Genomic DNA, 15,584 nt, shown 5'->3' on the forward strand with positions numbered 1-15,584 from the left:
AAATCCCTTAAAGAATTACAAGAGAACACAACCAAACAGGTGAAGGAATTGAACAAATCCATCCAGGACATAAAAATGGAAGTAGAAACAATAAAGAAATCGCAAAAGGAGACTACCCTGGAGATAGAAAACCGAGGAAAAAAAAAATCAGGAGTCATAGATGCAAGCATCACCAACAGAATACAAGAGATAGAAGAGAGAACTCAGGTGCAGTAGATACCATAGAAAATTGACACAGCTGTCAAAGAAAACACAAAATGCAAAAAGTTCTTAACACAAAACATCCAGGAAATCCAGGACACAATGAGAAGACCAAACCTAAGGATAATAGGTATAGATGAGAGTGAAGATTCACAACTTAAAGGGCCAATAAATATTTTCAACAAAATTATAGAAGAAAACTTCCCTAACTTAAAGAATGAGAAGCCCATAAACATACAAGAAGCCTACAGAACGCCAAATAGACTAGACCAGAAGAGAAATACCTTCTGTTACATAATAATCAAAACATCAAATGCACAAAACAAAGAAAGAATATTAAAAGCAGTAAGGGAAGACGGTCAAGTAACATATAAAGGCAGACCTATAAGAATTACACCAGACTTCTCATCAGAGACTATAAAAGCCAGAAGATCCTGGACAGATGTCATACAGACCCTAAGAGAACACAAATGCCAGCCCAGGCTACTATACCCAGCAAAACCCTCAATTACCATAGATAAAGGAACCAAGATATTCCATGACAAAACCAAATTTACACAGTATCTTTCCACAAACCCAGCATTACAAAGGATAATAGTGGGAAAGCTCCAATACAAGGAGGGAAATTATACCCTAGAAAGAGCAAGAAAGTAATCCTCTTTCATCGAATCCAAAAGAAGATAGCCACACAAACATAATTCTACCTCTAATAACAAAAAATATCTTGATACTAAAATTTGTTTTGAGAATTGTATATTGCAGAGTACACAGCCTTGGTGTATCTACTCATCAAGCAAGCTGAGCAGATCTGCTCGAACCTCTGATGTCCTGGAATCTCAGCTGAATGCAGTGAAGACACAGATGTCAGAGGCTTATCTATTTATTCTTCCCCCTGCCCCTCTTCTAATATCTCAATGCCAGTAATCAGTTTGAAGAAGTTAATAAAGAGTCGGTGCCCCTATTCCCTGGGCTTGGGGACTGAAGTGGTTAACATTGGGCTGTCTTTCTAGGGAAAAGTAATGGTTTTGTTGGAACAGGGAGGAATAGCTAGGATTTATTGCATAGCAATAACATATTGGTAGAAATCTGTATAATTGTTATTAAGTTGAAGTTATAATTTCTTGAATGGTACAAAATTTACTTTGATTTCAAATTTAAGGTTTTCATTGTTACCAGTTTCTTATTGATATAGAAGTGAGATTAATATTGTCACTCTCATAGGCGTTGTGCCTATATAACACATTTAGGAATACAAGGCTTAGGCTCAGTGCTTCTTTAACTTTTTTAAACTGATTTGAGATGGTTAGCCTTTGAGTTAAGGGCATATAGCACATTCATGGCTTTGAGTTTATTGTTAGGGTGTTTTCTATATTTTATTTAGAAATAGCTGAGAGGAGTTAACAGACAACAGCCCAGATTGCCGGTTTTTAAAATGTCAGAAGTCCACAGTATTGACATTACAAACATTTCTGCATTAAGTTTCATTTTGATTAGAGACCTTTTTGCTCCTGACAGCTTCCTGTCTTAGATTCTAAGAAGAAATTGAGCGTCTTTGGAGTTACTCCAGTTGTGGTGAGACAGCCACTAGGCAAGAATTGCCTCTTTTCATCTACAGACAAATTACTGTCCTGAAAAGAACACACTTGCGGAATAGTCGACTGATTATATCTGCCAAGACAGAGTAATCAGCCCTTAATAATTCTGCATCACTAGGTCTATCAGATGATCCTGGGCCAGAAGGCTGAAGATCAGATGCCCCAACGTTTTGTAGTATAGGGACTGTCCAGGTGTTCAGCTGTCTATAAATTGGCTAAGTTTTAGAAGCTATGCTTTGTGCTTCCCGTAATTTCAGTTAATTCAGTCATTCTGGATTTCTGATGGGGTTGAAGACTTATAGTCTCATAGCCAGTCCTGGCTATTAACTTTGAGAGAAAAGACTTGAGAGGATGGTTTTCAGCTGACATTCATTCTAAAGCCAAGAAAAAAGCCAGGTTCAGAACTAAGTCTTAGGAGAGATGTCAGAGTTTCTGTTTAGTCAACAAAATGATGGACTGGGTATTGAGTTTATCTTGTACCTTTACTGATACAAATTAGTATAGTTGTGCTCTAATTGTATTTTGAGAGAAAAGTTTTATCTTAACAGGAAGGGTGATATGTAGGAGGAACAATGGTGAGAGGAGTAAGGAGGAGGAGTAAAGAGAGGAGGAGGAGGAGACAAGAGAGAGAGAGAGAGAGAGAGAGAGAGAGAGAGAGAGAGAGAGAGAGAGAGAGAGAGAGGAGAGAGGAGAGAGGGGGCAAAGAGCAGAACATGGAGGCAGATGTTCGCGTGTCTCTGCCAGTCAAAGGTAGTTGGTATATCTAGGTTGGATATTGGGTTACACTTCTGATTGTATGGTTATCTTGTTATTGAGCATTACCAAACTTATAAAGCCTTTGATTAATATTTTAAAAAAAGAAAAAACCCACTGCAATTGTTATTTCCACATTCCAATAGCCCTCGTTGATATTGCAATTGTTCTGGTCTTATTCATGCAGCCATTTATAGGAGAGACAGTTTCATGGCGGAGTAACATTTAACTATGTTGCACCAGACTCTCCAAGGCTAGACTCTAAAGGAAGCAAGCCCAGTGTATCTGGTATTCTGGCTCAATATTTCTATTTCTTCTCCTGCAATAGCTCAAGAGCCCATAGATGCAGGAGCACATATAGATGTATGTGTTGGGGCTCGGCTTCCTACAGTACATTGATATTTGCATTATGCCCAGTTGTGATTTATGTGTGGTGGTCTCCATTTGTTGTGAAGAAAAGAATCTCTGATGAGGATAGTAGCTACTCTCATCTGTGGGTGTAAGTTTAAGATTTAGAACTATTCTGATCTAGTAAAGTGGTGGTAATAGATTTCTTTCCTAATAACCTAACTAACCCTGGGGAATTGACTAGGTTTCCAGTATTAGACATAAGTTGCCTTCTGTCAAATGGACTGTAAGTCCAATTAGACAGCTATGGTTACCACTGACATGTGAATGCCACTTTTTACACCTTTATACATATCTTGCCATGCTGGTCACTGTCCTGGCTCATAGGTGTTGCAGCTGGGTCAAACTATCTAATTGCTTCCTTCTATGGGCAGCTTCATTGTATTTACTGGAACCATAGAATCTAAAGCACAGGAAAGACACTTCCAGGTCAGATAAGCTCGAATCATCTGACTCCTGTGCCTAAGTATGATGTCTTCAGCAACAGAAGCTCACCGTTGACACTAGAGACGCTACCAAAGGCTACATCTATAAGCCATATTGTTTTAGGAGTCACTTGGTCTAACCCGATCAACCATATGAAAGGATGTCTCATGTACTGGAGTTTTGTTAATTTATGGTTCTTGTGTGGAGCATTGTTAGCCCAAATGACTTAACCTTCATATAATAATTCAATAATAAAATAAAATAATAATATATTTAATTTCCCTGTGTGTATATGTGTGTGTAATGTGTGTGCACAAATTTATATGTATTGTATATAATTTAGGTAACTATAAAATGAGTCTTTGAGACTTTACCAAACAGCATTGGTATTATTTGTCCCTTGACCCTTATTTTCCTTCTGTATTGGCCTCTCTCCCTGCCATCCAGTTGGGTCCCCCTTCTCCCTGTTACTTCATCCCCACTTCATATCACTTGTATCTTGGTACTCCACTCCCATGTACCCACCTACGCTCCCCCCAACACACACACACACACACACACACATCTATGGCCTCTTTATATTTGCCTGGGTTCTATGGTTACTCCATGTTGTATATTCACATCTGAGGATTTGAAGCTAAAAACGACAAGTGTAAGAGAATATGCAGTGCTTATGATTCTGGATCTGAGTTTTCTCATTCAATATAGTCTTTTCTAGGTCTTTCCATTTACCTGCAAATTTCATCAATTTGTTTTCTTTACAGCTGAGTAGTATTTCATTGTGTGTGTGTACCACATTTTCCTTATCCACTCGTCAATGGAAGGGACAGTCATACTGTTTCAATTTTGATACTGTGGATAGGGTAGCTAGGAACCTTGCTGATCAAGTATATGTGGAGTAGAAAGTCAAGGTTACTGAGCATCTGTATGCCAAGGAGTAGTATAGCTGGATCATATGGTAGATATAGTTTTAGATTTTTGTGTGTTCTCCATACTGATTTTCAGGGTGGCTGCACTAGTCTGCATCCACACCAACAGTAAAGGATGAGGGGTCCTCTTTCCCACAAACACCAAAAGCACTTGGTGTCGTTGTTTTGTTGATTTTATCCATTCTGATTGGAATGAGATGAAATCACAATCTTGTTTTAATTTGTATTTGCTTAATTTGCTTTTAAGGCATTAGGCATTTTTATTTCTTCTATTGAGGAGTCTCTGTTTAGATACCTGGCCCATTTTTAATTGGGTCATTTGTTTCTTTGACTCTGATTTTTGGGCTCATTGTATATTCTGGATATTAATATTCTGTCATACACACAGTTGGCAAAGATTCTCTCCCACTCTGTGAGTTTCTTCTTTACTCAATTGATTGTTTCCTCAGCCTTCTAGTTTCATTAGGTCTCATTGGTCAGTTATTGACCTTAAATCCTTTGCTAATGGAGTCCTGGTCAGAAAGTCCTTTCCTTCACCTTATATTATACAGTATACTGCCTATGTTTTCTTCTAGCAGTTTTAGTGTTCCAAGTTTCAAACCGAAGTCTTTTTTCTATTTAGATCTAATTTTTGTTCCAGGTGATAAATATGGGTTCCATTTCATTCTTCTGTCTGTGAACATCCAGTTTCCCCCAGCACAATTGGTTGAATATAGTATATTTTCCTAATGTACAATTTTGTCTTTTTGTTAAAAATCACATGGCTGTAGTAATGAGTATGCATGCTTGGCTCTTCTAGTATTCCATTAGTCTACATGTCTATTTTTATGCCACTTTAATAGTCCTTTATTACTATAGCTCTGTAACGTATCTTTAAGTCAGGAATAGCATCTCTCCAATATTTTATCTCAGAATTGCTCTAGTCGTCCAGTTTTATTTTTCTGGTTCCATATGAATTTTTGGATTTTTTTCTATTTCACTGAAGAATGTTGTTGATTTTTTTGATCGAGATACATTGAATCTGTAAGTCAATCTTGGTCAGATGGTCAATTTTTACAATAATAATTCCACCAATCCATAAACATAGGAGGTCCTTCTCAATGTCTTCCTTTAAATATTTGATTTCTTTTATTGTAGACATCTTTCACCTACTTGGTTAGGTTAATTCCAAGACAATAGCACTGTTTTAGGTGGTACTATAAATGGAAGTATGTCCATAATCTCTTTCTCAGAGTGTTTGTTGCTGGTGTATAGAAGGACTACTGATTTTTCTAAGGTGATTTTCTTACTCTGCCACTTTGCTGAAATTGTTTGGTTTTTTTAACAGAAGTCTTTTTGTTGTTGTTTTTGTTTTGTTTTTTTGTTATAGATTTTTGGGAGGATCTCTTGTGTGTACCTCATAGCATCTGAAAATAGGGATAGTCTGATAAGTCTATGTTTTAAACTCAAGTGTATAAGATTAAAAATAAATAACGTAGAAAAATTAGAGAACTTACAGATATGTGGAAAGTGAGCAGCACATTGAACACTGAGTGTGTAAAGGAACAAGATAAAGAGGAGCTGGAAATGGAGGAGTGAGAGAGAGGACTGAAGGAGTTGAAAGGGTTTGTGGCCCCAGGAGGAGAGCAACAATACCAACCAACCAGAGCTCCCAGGGACTAAACCACCAGTCTGGGAGCACATAGGGAGGGACTCATGGCCCCAGCTCTATACATAGAGGAAGATGGCATTGTCAGGCATAGGTGGATGAGGAAGTCCTCAGTCCAGTTAAGGCTGGATGCCCCAGTGTGGGGAAAATTGTGGGTGGGGAGGTGAGAGAGGGAGGGTAGGTGGGAGGCATATCCTCATAGAAACAGGAAGAGGAGGGATGGGATAGGGGGTTCCTGGGTTGGGGGGGAAATGAGGAAAGGGGATTACATCTGAAATGTAAATAAAATATCCAATAAATTTTTTTTAAAAAGATAAAAGGGAAATCAAAATAAGAAAATAATGAAAACTTGGGCATTATATACAATACTGTGCAACTGTGGAACTCTTCTAAGAGTGTACAGAAGCTACCTTATACATTAATGTGAAAAAGGTGGGTTGGTGATACGGCTACATGGCTAAAGAGACTTGCTATCAAGCTGAAAATCCAAGATCCATCCCTGGCCCCACGAGATGAAAGACAAATTAAACTTTATCATCTCACCCACTGACTCCTACTTGTGTGCACACCAACCTCCCACAAATAGACAGATGTGATTCTGGAAGTGAATAAAGAAATGTCTCAAACAGTGCATCTTTATACCTCAAGAAACTGGGAGAAACTGGAGAAAGTCAGCAGGGAAAAGAAAAGAGTAATTATGAGAAAAAAACCAATAGAAATTAACAAACTGAGTTAAGCTTTTTTTTTTCAAAGATAAGTAAAACTGGAAAACCTTCATCAAAACTAAAAGTAACACAGGATATATTTGCAAAAAAATTAGTTATGATATCATGACTGATTTCACAGAAACAGAGCTTTACCTCAAACTGAATTAGCTGAAAGAAATGAATTCTTAGGATCATACATGAAACAACTGAAGATATAGGAAAGTGAATGGACCACCAACAAATAAGTGATTGAATCTGCAGGGAAAGAAATCTCTCACCAGAGAAATGCCTATGACCTGTTGACCACACTGTTGAATTCTAACGTTTGAATAACTGATGCCAATCCTCCCCACATTCTTCTGAAAATAAGTTAAAGAGCAGCCACCTCTAACCTCCTAACACCGGGCCAGCATTACTGCGATACCAAAGCCAGATGATGACTTTATAAGACATGAAAATTAAAGGCCAATACCACTAATGAATGCAATGTAAGCATTCCCCAAAAAACACGAGTAAGCCAAACTCAACAATATACTTATAAGATCATATACCATAAGCAAGTGTGATTTATCCCTCGGGTACAAGGAGGGCTCAGAATATACACAGATCAATCATGTAGGCTGAGTCATAGTTCAATAATTGAGTACTTGCCTGTCATGTGCACGGCTCTGAATCCAAATTTCCAGCACTACTAAGTAACATAAATCAATAAACATAGCAGGCAATATTAACATATTGGAGGGCAAAAACTACCAAACAGTCATCTTGAATAATGAATACAAGGAAAATGACCAAATTCCACATCCCTACAGAGCAACAAATCTCAAAAAATTAAGGACTGACAGAAGAGATATACACTCCTAGAATGATTATAGCTATGTGTAAGGTATCATTAAAAGTAATAGGGGAGGTGTGCGTAGCATACACACACACACACACACCACAAATAACAAATTAATCAAACATTCCATATTTTAAAATAAATTAAGAAAACAGTCCCACTTATAATAGCATCCTAAAATTAAATATTGGGTATAAATTTAAGGAGGTAAGTGATTTTTAAATTGAAAAACTATAAAACAGATGAAAACAATTAAAAATGACAAAAAATAAAGCAGATTTATACACTGCTCATGTGTTAAAATAACTAATATTGCTAGAACAAAGATGTAGGCTTCAGGAATGAAAATGAGTTTGGGCTAGGACAGAGAAGTAGGCTCAGACATTTTGGTCATCCTGACAAGCCCTTAGAAACAGTGATCATAGGAGCGATCATGGGACTTTGTTTATTGCCTTGCTTGTTCTTTGACTATTTGTGTTTATTGTCTTGCTTGTTCTTTGACTATTTGCATCTATTGTATTGCTAGTTCCTCAACCTAGACCTGAATACTTGCATGTAATTTAAAATGGTATAAAAGAGAGGGATGGCTCAGTCAGTGGTTAAGAGCATTGACTGATCTTCCAGAGGTCCCGAGTTCAATTTCCAGCAACCATATGATGACTCACAACCATCTGTAATGGGATCTGATGCCTTCTTCTGATGTGTCTGAAGACAGCTACAGAGTACTCATATAAAATAAAATAAAATAAATAAATCTTTAACAAATAACTAATAATGTAAAATATTGATACTACTCAAGGATAATTGCAAATTCACTGCAATTTCTATCAAAATAGAAATAGAAAGCAATTCTAAGATATGTATGAAATCACAGGAAGATCTCAAATAAACAAGATAAGGATGCATAAGAGAAAAATCTCTACAGAGGTCTCACTTCCTAATAAATTATACTACAAACAACAAAGGCAGTCTGGTATTGTATTTTAGAAAAGACATAGGCCAATGGAGTTGAAAGGGAGCCCTGAAATAAGACAGTGTATATATAGTTAGCTAACTTGTACAAGAAATTGACAATGGAAAAAAAATCATCTCTTCAAAATGTGAGGCATACCTAGGTATCCATGTGTTAATAAACCATATGGACACCTATACCAGTGCTAATAAGAAAACATGTCAACAATTGTACTATGCAAAAGTTCAAGTTAAAATGGACTAAGTTTTAAATGTAAACCCAGAAACTATAAAAACCCCTAGAAGAAAATAGGGAAGATTTTTTTTCCACATTGGTCTTAGTAGTAATTAGGTGCTGGGTGTTATAAGCGCCCCCCAACCCCCCAGAAAGAGATAACCTTGGAAAAATGAGGTATGAGAGGAATGTGTATATGTCTGTGTGTATGTGTGTGAGAGTGTATGTGTATATTTGTGTGTATGTTTATGTGTGAGTGTGTATGCATGTGAGTGTGTGTATGTGTGTGTGTGTGTGTGTGTCTGTGTGCGCACATGTGCACCTCGTAACATAGCTCACTAGATGACAGAATGCAATCAACACAGAGGGAAACACATTAAGAGGAAAAAGTTTTTTAATTAATTTTTTATTGGATATTTTATTTACATTTCAGATATTATCCCCTTTCCCCATTTCCCCTTCACCCAGAAAACCCCTATCCCATGCCCCCTCCTTCTATTCTATGAAGATGTGCCACCACCCGACCATTCTCACCTCCCCACTCACTAATTCCCCCACACTGAGGCATCCTGCCTTCACGGGACCAAGGACCTCCACTCCCACCTATGCCCAAAAAGGCCATCCTCCCTTACATATACAGCTGAAGCCATGGGTCCCTCCCTAAGTGCTCCCAGGCTGGTGGTTTAGACCCTGGGGGCTCTGGTATTGTTGCTCTTCCCCTGGGGCTGCAAACTTCTTCAGCTCTTTCAGTCTTCTTGCTAACTCATCCACTGGAAACCCCATGATCAGTTCAATGGTTAGCTGTGAGCATCCGCCTCTGTATATGTCAGGCTCTGGCAGACCTCTAAGGAGACAGCTATATCAGGCTCCTGTCAGCATGCACTTCCTGGCATCCACATTAGCATCTGCATTTGGTGACTGCACATGGGAAATATCCGACACCGGGGTAAAGGCTGTGTTTCCCTTTTTAAAAAGTGGAGAGAGAATAAGAATGTCAAGAGGATACTGGACATAAATAAGTCTACTCTGAGCTTTTACAGCTTTAGGATGGCAGTTCAGACTCTAAGGCAGAGAAACCGTGTTATTCTTGTGGAGACTGCAAAGCAGCTGTAACAAACTAGCACAATCTTGGTGGCTTAAAGCCATAGGCATCTTCTCTCTCAGGATGTATTCAAAGTTAAGGTCTCCACTGAACTGTATCCCAGGGAAGGAATCCATTTCTTTGCCTCTTGCTCATTGATGGTGGCTGCCTGCAACCCTGTGTAGGTTAGTGGCTATATCCTCCAAACTGCAAATATCTCACCCTTACCTTCAATATACATGAAGCCTTTCCCTGCTGTTCTAAGAACACACCTAAGAAATCTGGATTACCTCTTTCTCTATGGATTCTTAACTGAATCTCATATTCACATGCTTTTCCATTTAAGATATGACTGTTTCTGAGACTGTTCTGTGGACATTCACCCATTGCACAGCCTTGTTACCCAAAAAATGAATGAAAACTTGACTTCCATATGTTAAGGAATTCATGAATGAAAAAATTATGGTATAAAAGTATTTGTTCAAGTATTGAGTTATAACATTTTCTAAGTATTTACAAAACACCTCCTTATTCAACTAAATACAGAATAATAATTCACGATATAGGATGTCAAAAAAATAAAATCTGCACTATACTCACATTCGCTTAGAAAGGCTATCTGTGGGGTGGGGCATTTAGAATGAGGAGATTATCTATGTTCCCCATGAGGTTACTCTGCCCCTTTATGATATGTGATATGAGCCACAGGAGGAAAAGTATCAGAATTTTCTACCTTTTGGTTTTTGAAATGTACATATGAATATACAAAGTGGTCAAAATCATTAGATTATTTTCAAAAGAGAGACTATAAGAGCAAATATTTTGAGAGGACAAAAGCCATAAATCTATACCTCATTTCACAAACAAGAAACTTAAATGTACTCAATCTACAAGTATAAAAGCTTAAGCTATGAAACATTTGGAAATGGTGAGGGAGCTGACAGACTTCACTCTGCACAATAGCATCTGTACCATAGTCATGTGGAGAGTCCTTGAAGCATTTATGTAATTGCTATTTATGTAACAGCTTCTAGAAGAGCTTCGAATCTAACCCAAAAAGCATGAGCTCTCCTGATAGCACTCGATGTGTCTTACATCTGGACTTTCAGTAATGTGTATGCTCTGTAATTGAAACAGCATGGTGCTGGCATACAAAGGAAGACAGCAGAGCTGTGGAACTCAGAGAGGACCTAGAAAGCCGCCATTTCTGTACAGTCAACTAATTTTCAACAAATATTCAAAGAACACAATGTAAAGGAGGAACAGACTTCTGAGTAAGCCGTGCTGTGAAAAGTGGACATCACTCAGCAGATGCCCCTAACTCTCTTCAGATGTAATATTCAATTCTAAAGAGATTAATCACCTAAGTGTAGAGCTTGAACCTATAAAACTCCTGGAAGAAGGGAGATGGAAAATGCTTGGAACATTAAAAATTGGCAAGGACAGGAAATGAGGGTGAAAAGGAATAGAAGAGTATATTAAATCAAAAAGGAAGCAAGAATCAAGGCAAAGGGACAACCAGCAGAATAGAAGAAAATATTTGCCAACTATATATATGCTATATGTTTCAAATACTGAACTCCAAGTTAAGAGTTGTAAGTAAATAAATAAAATGGCCTTTTCTAAAAATGGGCGATGGAGCTAAACTTCCTCAACAAAAGGCATGCAAACGCCAGCAAGTGTCCACATAAGATGCTCAGTGTCACTCTACAACTGGAAACAGCAGGTCAAAAACCCCAGTAAAAAGCCACTTCCAACCAGTAAGGATAGTTTTTGCCAAAAAGAGACATAGAAGTGGTAGATAGCAAGTACCAGTGGGGTTGAGAATACAAGTTAGTGCAGTCAGTATGCAAATAGTGTTCCGGATCCTCCTCCTAATACGTCAAATAGAACTATCATGTGATTCAACTATTCAACTACTGGGTAAAATATAAAGGAAACAGTCAATGGTGGCTACAACATCTGAACTCCTGTGTGTATCGAACCAACATCTGTAATTTCCAAGAAATAGGAGTAGCTAAAGTGTCCATCTACCTGTAACCAGGTAAATGTACATCTACATAATTGAATACTGTTCAGCCACACACAAAAAAAGTGAAATCCTGAGACTGGCAAAATGGCTCGATTATTAAGAATGCTTAATGTTTTTGCAGAAGACTCAGGTTCAGTTCTCAGCACCTGCTTTGAGCAGCTCACAATCACCTGTAACTCCACCATAAGACCCCTCAGGTACCTGCACACATATTGTACACATAAATTCATTACGGCATGTATGTGTACACATACATTTAAAAATAGATCCTTTTCATGTCATGGTTTCTGTTGTCACTCTATGCTAGATACTGACATCTGAAGATTTGGAGCTAGAACCTGCTGATGACAGAGAACACACAGAATTTGTCCTTCCAGGTCTGGGTTACTTCACTTCACACAATCTGTTTTAGGTTCAACCATTTATCTTTCCTAATCAAAGCAAAAAAAAAAAAATGCTTGATTTGTGTGGGAGGAGTTGGAGAGAGGGGACATGGAAAGGATTGAAACATTAAAAGAATAAAATTATTAGGAATAAGTTTACAAAAAGAAGGGAAAATACAGTTTGTACACTGTAAAACACTGAGGCAAAAGCTAAGGAACAGAGCTATGGAAAGCACCCATGTACATGTACCTATAGACTTAAAATGGAACAGTCCTCAATCTCAGATACAGTTCATGTCAACATGGCAGCTAACTGCTTTGTGAAACTGACAAGCTTATCCTAAAATCTGTAGATTTTAGAACAGGCTTGGAATAACATCTTAATTTTTCACATTTATTTTAGTGTGTGTGATGGGGCAGGGAGGGGAATGACATGTCCATCAGGGTGTAGTGGAGATCAGTGGACAGCTTGCAGGGGTTGGCACTGTCCTTCTAACGTGTATGTTCCAGGAACTGAACTGTGGTCATCAGGTTTGGCAGCAGGCACCTTTCTCTACTGAGTCATACTCAAATTCCTTAGAGTAGCTGAAAATATAGTAGAGAATAACAATATAAGGGTACTTACACATTCTAATTTCAGAACTGACCACAAAGCAATGCTATTCAAAACTTATGATGCTGTTATACGGATTTGATATGGAGTAGGGGATCAAACCAAATACAGAAGTTTGTTCATGCTTCCAGGGACAACAGTGCATCCACATCCACACCTCCAGAGCCAGTTGATGTTTGACAAGTGTGCCCAGGTAAAAGATACAGTGGTAATCAACACAATAGAGTGCACCCTCATCCTACGACCTCAGATCACACACTAAAATTAACTCAAATGGATTAAAGGTGGAAATGTAAGCACTAAGTTAAAACTTTTAGAAAAAAAAATGGAGAAGAAACAGTTTATGACCTCAGTTTGGCAAAATATTCTTATGATATAAAAAATGTAAGTAACGAAATGAGAACATATAAATTAGATTTTTAAAACATTTATACTTCAGAGAATATCATAAGAATAGGCCTGTTAACAGTCACCTATGGATGGAGAAGGGGCTTAAGTGTCCTCATCCATATAATCTCAATTCAATAGTCCATACAGATGGTTCTGCTTACACTCAATGTATCACAAAACCAAATCCGAAGTCATGAATCTGGGAATGGGACTGATAGAGGTAAGAGTGGAGTTGATAGAGATGGGACGGAGAACAGAGAGGGTGTGGAGCTGACAGTGATCAGAATAATATATATGTATATGTATATGTATATGTATATGTATATGTATATATATATATGCACACATATATACGTATATATACATATATATGTATATATAATATCATATATCATATATCAAATATCAAATATCATATATTTATTATATTATATATTATACATTATACATTATACATTATATATTAATGTGTGTGTATGAAACTGTCAAACAATAAGACAAATTCATTAAAATGCTAAAAAGAAAATAACTGGAAATAATATACAGGACAAGAGACTTCTATCTACAGAGCTCTTCTACTGCTCACTCCTGGAGAACAAATGTTCAGCTAGGGCACAGAGGGTCTAACGGATTTCTCTTCTCCCTTCAGCATCTCATTCCATTTAAGAAGTGATTTCTTAAGGCTGAGCTACTCTTCAAAACCTCTTGGTGACTGAGTGTGCTCCAAGTCTTCCTTGCTTCTCATGGCTCATCTTTGCAATTGTCGTGTACTTTCTAAACTAAAGAGATGTGAAATAATGTGCAGAACCAGCAATAGCTGAAACGCTGAGAATATTTTACCTTGCAAATGTCCCTGGAATAAACGTGGTTCTGAACCATGTTCCCGAAACAAACAAAACAAAACAAACAAAACAGCAACAACAAAAAACAATGGAAGCCTTCAAGTCTCCCTTAATCTCCCCCCACCCCCCTTTTGCACGAGGCTCTAGTTTCTTCCTCCTCTGATTGCTCTCTTTTGTGAGGCTACATATTACCCTCCATCTTCCTTTAATTACTCAGGAACATATATTCTTGATAGCTCCAATTGGTTTACTTTTGAAGGTAGGAATTGCTCGTTTTACCTCTGCTTTAAACTCACAGTTGTCAGGTGCATCAAAAAAAAAATCAAAGGAATTTTTGATCAATCAATATTCTACATGTTTGGCTTTGATGTTGTCTAATGTGATGTCGTTGGATTGTTAATAGTATTTGAAATAGTGCTATTTAAGAGAGCACTTTTGAATTACATGATTACTATCATCATTTAAAAAAAACTTAAAGTCTAGAACAGAGGTTCTCAACTTGCAGGTCATGACCTCTTTCGGGGTTGAATGACCCTTTCATGGGGGTCACATATCAGATATCCTGTATATCATATATTTACATTATGATTCATAATAATACCATAACTCCAGTTATGAAGTAGCAATGAAATAATTTTATGGTTGAGGGTCTCCACAACATGAGGAACTAGATTAAAGGGCGGCAGCATTAGGAAGGTTGAGAAGCACTGCTCTAAAACCAAGTTGCATTTAAAAGAGTAATCTTGCTTTTACCAAGGAGCAATTGGATAGAGAACATCATCATAGATTCTAAGCTGGCTTCCTATTTCTTGGATATAACACTTTCTGGGCCACTCAGACATGCCATGCTATTTTTGTATGTCTTTGGATTTATATTACAAGTAGTCCTCTGTTTTCAGTGCCTGAGCCATCTGAAATAAGGAAAAATCTCTTTCAATGTTGCAGTCAGTCAGTGACTGGATGGGCCTAGCTAGCCAAGAAAGCAATGTTGGTTTTTCCACAATACCATGCCTAAGACAAAGGTTTTGAGAAACCTAACCTTCAAGGTCATCCCCAAATAATAACCAACTCGAATCTCTCTTGACTGTAATCCAAATAGCACCCTGAGGTGTAAAATTCCCTAAGCCCCTGTCTTTCTTTATAAATTCTGTATACTCTTTTTTTTATCAGTTTGTTTTTAATACCCTTTGGGCTTTCCTAGTTCCTAGTTTAAATTGAAAGTGCCAGAAAAACATCACAAATACTGCCACCATGCTTATGGTTTAGCCAGAAGTGGTAAGCAGTGGAAATATCAAGACACCATAATTAAAGTCTTGTCAAATTACAATCTCTGCAAGATGCAAGCCAGGCATATCCAACGTGGCCTTGACATGGACTGAGAGTGAGGCCCTTGGTTAAGGTTTTGGAAAAGTACATAAGTATGGAATGGGGAGGAGGGAAGCAGGGAAAGAGGAGGAGGGGGAACAGCTACATATTTGGGGACAATTGGAAGGAATCCACTAGCTATTATTACCTGTGTTTATCCTTTTAAGGATTTTTGGTCAGTGGT

This window comes from Grammomys surdaster, unplaced genomic scaffold, assembly GCF_004785775.1.
Source record: "Grammomys surdaster isolate TR1022 unplaced genomic scaffold, NIH_TR_1.0 126113, whole genome shotgun sequence".
Taxonomy (NCBI): domain Eukaryota; kingdom Metazoa; phylum Chordata; class Mammalia; order Rodentia; family Muridae; genus Grammomys; species Grammomys surdaster.